This window comes from Saccoglossus kowalevskii, chromosome 6, assembly GCF_978046115.1.
Source record: "Saccoglossus kowalevskii chromosome 6, keSacKowa6.1, whole genome shotgun sequence".
Taxonomy (NCBI): Eukaryota; Metazoa; Hemichordata; class Enteropneusta; family Harrimaniidae; genus Saccoglossus; species Saccoglossus kowalevskii.
In genome coordinates, this window is record NC_140646.1 from 42,512,591 (window position 1) to 42,520,046 (window position 7,456).

At 35.2% G+C, this 7,456-nt stretch overlaps 1 protein-coding gene and 1 long non-coding RNA gene across 2 annotated transcripts in view; both read right to left on the reverse strand.

Moving 5' to 3' along the window:
* LOC100367050 (DNA replication licensing factor mcm4-like) overlaps positions 1–7,356 on the reverse strand; it is an 82,243-nt gene extending 74,887 nt beyond the window's left edge. Inside the window, exon 1 of the mRNA XM_002731927.4 lies at positions 7,226–7,356. The gene's annotated coding sequence lies outside the window, so the exon portion shown is untranslated. The remainder of the gene's footprint in view (positions 1–7,225) is intronic.
* On the reverse strand, positions 238–1,813 carry LOC146742790 (uncharacterized). The gene is made up of 2 exons (XR_014929869.1): positions 1,327–1,813; positions 238–575 (listed from the first exon to the last, which is right to left on the reverse strand). It is a non-coding gene; the product is annotated as an uncharacterized LOC146742790 (long non-coding RNA).
* Positions 7,357–7,456: the final 100 nt, after the last annotated feature.

Below are 7,456 nucleotides of genomic sequence, written 5' to 3' on the forward strand. Positions count from 1 at the left end.
AAAATGCTCTCATTATAATTTACAGATTACGTAGAAGAGCTCTTCAATACACTAGACTTGTATGTTGGAGGAGATTGTGTATTACATACACTTGATGATGCACCCCTGCCACTCAACAGCCAGTATGCCCACCCTGACAAAGTCTCGGCAGTTCATTGCCACACTACAAGATTCACATAACAGTGTAAATACATTTCCGGATGCTGCAACAATTATGCTAATAAAAAACAGGCTACGTTACACAGTTCACAAATTTTATTTAGACTTGTGATGAACAAAGAAATATGACAATGTAAACATTGGATTGTCTGTACATGTATGTGAGGAAAATAATGTGAATAAAATATAATTTGTACATGGATTACTATTACTATAGTATATGGTTTTAATTGCGTGACACTGTGTGACAATGAAAAAAGGAAACACATCTTCAGATTTTGGAATCTATGAAAAACCAAGATTTGGTAATTTAAGTCCTAAATAATTCTCTGACATAAATATTGATAAATCTGTTACTGCTCACTCTGGTAGTACTGTAGTCTTTTTCAATGAACTTCAAGTATCCCCTCGTTAACCTGTGGAGGTTTAGAAAATAAATAAGGTCACAATCTTTATTTGGCATTTGTTTATACGTAATTCATTCATTTTATGATGCATCTTTTTTTACTATAATAAAGGCAACTACACATGTATTATTATGTTATATATGTGTTTGAATTATGGATGAAAAAAATATTGAACACATTTACAATTAGTACATAAGTATAAGCAATTGCCACCCAATCCTCTCAAACGATTATTCAAAAAATAATTAAATTTGTTTTCTTCATTTTCTTTTCATAATAATATGTCAATTTTATTTCACCAAATATTTTTCAAATTTACGTTTAAAATTTTGAAACTTGCGGTTGTAATGCACACCCGCGCTTCGTGTGAAGGGAAGCCAGGTCAAAACATTGGGCATTTTACGTGTGTAGAGCAGCCCACAGAGACGTCGGCCGATCCCAACAACCATATCAGAAATTGTTGATGGTGGAAAAAAATAAGAGTTTCATTTGTGCAAAAAAAAAAATCAAACGTGATAAAGTAAAACGCCGATGACATTCGGGCCACACGAGACACTCACGCCTTCGACCATGAACGAAAATCCAATATATGGATGCCAATGCACGTTTGAACGAAGCAGGCAATATTTCTGAGGAAATTCGCGATCTAAGTTTATCGAGCATAATAAAGAGTTCACACATACCTCTTTGAAATTATCGATAAGATATTTTATAAAGAGTAGTAAGCTCAACTAGAACAAAAAAAACTAGAACTTCTTACCGACTCGAAAGTTGTCCAATGCCGAGGTTCAGCGATAGTTTACAAACGTGCGCCGGGGACGGTGACATCACTGCGACCAGCCACACCAGAACGGACATATCTCGCATCTAACTCAACCCCATGCAACAAATTTGATATCCAAGTGTTCATTATGGCCCGTTCTTCCTCGACGAAAAAGTACATAAGTGACAATTTAGTCAAAGACGAGAAAACTGCACAAGAAATTTGCCTTATTTACACGTATCGGCAATGCGAGCTGCCCAGCAACTTCCCTTTCTGACGTCACAAGGGGAATTTCTGTATGGCAATGAATAGCTAATGAGGAGCCTCGTTTTAAAATACAAAAAATAAAGTTGCTGTAGACTGAGTTTAAAACACATTTTTTCACTTAAAAAAAATAATTTATGCTTAGAAACATAAAAATTAATAATATTTATGTATCAATTGATAATTTTAGACGTGAAAATAGCAGCCATTTCACAGGCACTTTAAGAAGGATCAAAGAAAGCTTAGAAAGAACTCCCATGTGCTGAGAGTATTGGAGACACATTAAATATAATTCGAAATTACTTAGCTGAAAACTAATTATGCAAATCAGAAAATTAATATGACCAGATTTGAGTGTAAAACTAATGAGGTCTGCGCAATGTAACAGAAAATCTATGTCTCCAAGTTTAATTGAAATGTGATTAGAACCAAAAAATTATGAATTATTATGCTTATTAGGGAATTAATATGAACAGATTTTTACCCCAAACTAATTAGGTTTGTACATTGTCCTAGAGCATCTTTATACTAAGTTTCATTGAAATGGAATAATTAGTACCGTGAAAACTCCAAAACTTCGACCCCTCTAAAAATTCGACCGCCTATTTATTTGCCGGTTTCTGTGTTTTATTTACCTACAAATTTTCGACTCCACTAAAAATTGCCGACTCATTCTTATTCGAAAATTGCGACCAGTTTTAGTTTTCCCCCAAACGAAAAAAAAAACGATGTGAGCGTTCAAACGGGACCTTCCTCGAAGGCATGAATCCGGGTTTCTGATTGACTGAGCGATTTTTATTTTATTGGTAACGAAAATATATTCTAAATAAACGAAGTTTGAAATAAAAACGAACACAAAAATCTCGGCATGCTGCGTTTCTGAATTGTTGATTATTACTGTACTCAGTAGTGATTATAATAATGTACACAAAATAAATTTGTTGAATGGTTATGAAATACAAATAAAAGTCAACTTAGTTTCATCGTAAGCGAATGATTCCGGTCTCGTATAAACGTTTGATGCTGTAGGATATCCGCCATGTTCTCTTAGGTCAAATAGGTCAAATCGCTAATTAACCAATCAAAAAGCTGGATGATGCCAACGTGTTCAAATTACCATAGCTTATTTAAATATGTTAATGTTATTGAACGCAATGCGGAAGAGATTGGTGTTGTAGTACGATATTTTGGCTTGGATTTTGATGCGAAAACGGCATGATTTTTTTTAAATAAAAAAATTAGTTGTTTTTAAAAAATAAACTGGTCATCTGAAGAATAATTTAACATTGTTCACAGTGATAACAGCTCATTCTCGAAAGGAAGCTTACCCGCTCACGCTAGTCACGATAAAAATCATACACGTGTACTCTTGAATAGACAAACGTCAATGACTACGGTAAAACTTAGACTCTATTTTAGCCGGCAGGATTGATTGAAATGTCCGAAAAATGACGCCAAAATACACCTTAAAAGTCCCATTTTATTTTCTTAAATCCCATTTTATTTTTTAATCCAAGGGCGAATTTACGGCAGAATTTGGTCCCTCAAATAAGGGACACGTGAGCTTTGATTCTAACCGGATACATTGCACTGGGTCGGGGAGATAGTTTGCTAAACTTCCATGCATCTTTTGTCCAATGGGTACCTGTACTTCGAACATTCGCAAGTTTTTCTAGGTAGTGCGAGACAGCTTTGTCTTTTGACCTGTTAGTTTTGTGCTGACCTCTTCTCCGCGTCTTGATGTTTTGTTTTGCTTGTCATAATACTCACTGATTGATGACTTTGTTTAGATTTTGAGTTACAACTCGGCCACGACCTTTGCTTTTACCGTGAAACATGAGGAAGTTTACGTCAATTGACAGACATTGCATTTTTTAAAAACTAATGAAGCACACTGTCTATCATCCCCATTTTTTCATTTGCTGATTTCTATTCTGGAAAATTCGACCGTCCGAAAATGCACCTTAATTTTGACTATAAAAACACGTCACATATCGAACACAAATTATTTAAAACCGGTCGAAATTTTGGAGTTTTTACGGTACTTTAGATATCAGTGTGAAAGCTTAAAATTGGTTAATTATGCAAATTAGGTAATTAATATGTACCGATTTTAACCCACAATTATTCAGGTCTGTCTATTGTCCTACAGCATCCATGTACATTCATTGATATGTGATGTATAGTACCTGAGATATCAGTGTGAAAGTTGGTTAATTATGCAAATTAGGTGATTAATATGCACAAATATTTACCGGAAACTAATTGGGTCTGCATAATTCTAGATTCATTGAAATGTGATGATTAGTACTTTAGATATCAGTAGAAAAGCTGAAAATTAATTATGCAAATTAGGTAATTAATATGCACAATTATTTACCCTAAAACTAATCAGGTCTCTGCATAGTCCTAAAGGATCTATGTACCAAGTTTCATTGAAATGCGATGATTAGTACTTGAGATACCTGTGGAAAAGCTGAAAATTAACTAATTATGCAAATTAGGTGATTAATATGCACAAATATTTATCGAAAACAATCAATCTCTGCATAGTCCTTGAGTATGTAAGTACCAAGTTTCATTGAAATGTAATGCTAACTACTTATATCAAATGCTGAAAATTAATTAATTATGCAAATTAGGTAATTAATATGTACTGATATTACCATAAAAACTATCAGGTCTGTGCAGTGTCGTATGACATCTATGTACCAAGTTTCATTGAAATGTGATGATTAGTACTTGAGATATCAGTGGAAAAACCGAAAATTGACTAATCATTATGCAAATTAGGTAATTAGTATCCACGGATTATTACCAAAAACTAATCAAAACCTAGCATTAGTTCAGAGCATCTATGTACCAAGTTTCATCAAAATCCAATGAGTGGTTGTTTAGATATCAGTGGAACAGTCATGGAACCACTAAAAAATAGCTAATTATCATGCAAATTAGGTAATTAATATGCACGGATTTTTACCAAAAATTAATCAAATCTGCGCATATGTTCAGAGCATCTATGTACCAAGTTTCATCAAAATCCAATGAGTGGTTCTTTAGATATCAGTGGAACAGTCATAGAACAGCTAAAAATTAGCTAATTATCATGCAAATTAGGTAATTAACGAGCATGGATTTTTACCAAAACCTAATCAAATCTGCGCATTGGCCCAGAGCATCTATGCACCAAGTTTCATCAAAAACCGATGTATGGTGCTTGAGATAGCAGTGGAACAGTCGGACACACATACACACACACACACATACATACACACATACACACATACACACACACATACAGACACACTAACTGCAAAGACTCCCATTTTGTGCTTCGCACATGGGAGTCAAAAATTAAAAGCCTGTCTAGCCAATAATAATAACATAAAAAAATCACAGGAAAACGTCGCGATCAGTCTCTAATAATAGAGTTACACGGCAAAATATCTGTTGTTAATCGAAGGGAAGCACCGTGACCGGTCGGTGTCACGATAATTAACGGGAATCGCTTGAGTAAAATGCATCGCACTACGCAACAAAACAGATGTTTAGTACAAAGTAACAACAGAGTTGCGTAAATCCATATGTACTATTGGTTAGCGGTGCCCTCAAAAGTCGACGTCATGGCAACCAGCTTTTCATTTTTCTTTTGTTGCGTCTAGGTCTCGGCGACACTTACCGCATTGGCATTTTAATTAAAAAAATCTTACCGAAGTTCGCGTGAACACAGGACAGAGAGAACTTGACGGTTATGTCTTAGTTAAAGCGCGATTGTTATATTATCGAATTCGAAAACATACTTGTATAATTTCTGTTGCTGACCACATGGTTTTAGCATGGAGGTTTTAGTTACGACATTGTCATTGACCTCTGACTGAACTGTGAAAAGGAAACGTACATCATGCAACGACTCCACGTACAACAATTTTACTTTGTCTAGCATTTTACCTCTATGAACGTCGCGATGACGGTTTATACATTGGAATTTAAGTGAACACAAACAGTTTGTGACGATTATTTTGTCACATAATGAGACCAGTTTTCCAGATCGGTGCAGGGGTGAATCAAGACATCGGTAATATAATGGTGGACCAGGGACCGACTGATTTACATGCATGGCAAAATTACTCGCATATCATCAAAACAACATAACATATATTTGGAAATCGTGTTGTCACTGAGGTTTCGGCACAGGGTGTTTTTGTTTTGTTTTATTTTTACAACTACTGTACCAATGATATGAAATCGACAATCAGATACATGTACACATACCCACGCAAATCTCACAAAACAATCGGGTCTGTAAAGATTAAGGTGCACTCGGGGAAATAATTCAATCTGACAAATCTTAATGATGAAATCAACAAAACAAACATTTGTTAACTTTTCAAACAACACTCGTGTAACCACGCTGAAGTGATATTTTATGTTTTGGTGTTCCAAGAAATACCAGTCGCGCCGAGTTAAATAAGGAGAGTCGTATTTAACTGACCGTGACGAGCTTGATCTTGGGCTCACTTTTTTGAGGGCGAGCCCTTTAATGACCTCGCCACTGGCACGCATTGACTCGACATTGGCGGGACATGGCCTCGCCAATGGCGAGAACACATGGGTTCTTGTGTGCACATTGTACTGTATAAATGACTAAATGTCATGAATGAAACCGGAAAGTGTATATTATGTAAAACTGGAATATTTTATCTAGCAACTAATTGTTTTGATTGCAAGCACATTTGAAATACTATAAGATTTTAAACATGAACATAGAATCATAATATGAAATTAATAGATAAACCAAATATGCATAATGCATGATTCTACGTTCAACTAGAAAGTCATAAACAGTGAAATTGCAACTTACATTTTTGCCAACTACATATCGTTTCAAACAGTTATTTGTTTCTGGAAGGGTGGTTGCAATGAACATATGTTAATGACGCAATGCCTGACAATTTGTGTACTTTCTGTGGAATCCCTAACCGCATTAGGTAATGACAACAACATGGTGAAAGGCTGCATTTTAGAGTGACAGTCCAAGAATACTCTGTTGAATGGGCTTTATTTCGAATAATTAAGTTTTAAGAGTTACTGTGATGAGTATTTAATAAATGTACAATCTATCGAACTTCGTTGGGAGTCGTGTTTCACAGTGTATTGCACGATTTTCAATGTTTATTTGCGCAATGGTTTCACTGCAGCGTCAACATGGACGGTACTCTATGGCTGTCACCATAGCTCTACTCTGTCGACAATACCATACAAATATTATGTACATTTAATATACCATCAGGTCGACACAAGCAGTGCCATGGACCAACAGCTAAATGTATGTAAATAGCTTGCGCCTGCTGTTTAATTATATCAAGGTGTGAAAACAAAAAGATCAACGTCAGAACAAAAAAGAAAACAAGTCACGACAAGCGGTCAAGTGACTTTCGGTCATATATTATATCGAAACTTGAATGAATCGAATCGAAAACTGTTCATCAGACACACAGAAAACAATTTTAAACGTCCCGGACCACATAAAGTTCATTACAATACACTACCAAAGTTATTATGACACAAGAACACCCAACAAGCAGATCTTATTATACTATCCATTAAGATTACTCCAGTAAAATGTTCTTACCTTTACACGAATCACGATAAACAGTGTTTCACTAGACACCAAGCTAACAGTTTTTACAGAATGAATACAAAGTATACATCACGTGTCGAAATGCGCGCGAAAATTCTTGGGGCCTTTAAAAAAATCAACGCGAATTGTGTAGTTACGCTTTTCAATAATAATCTCGCGGATTAAAAATACTGAATGTAATTCATAAGACATTATTAGTGATTTTCTTATATTTTATCTGAT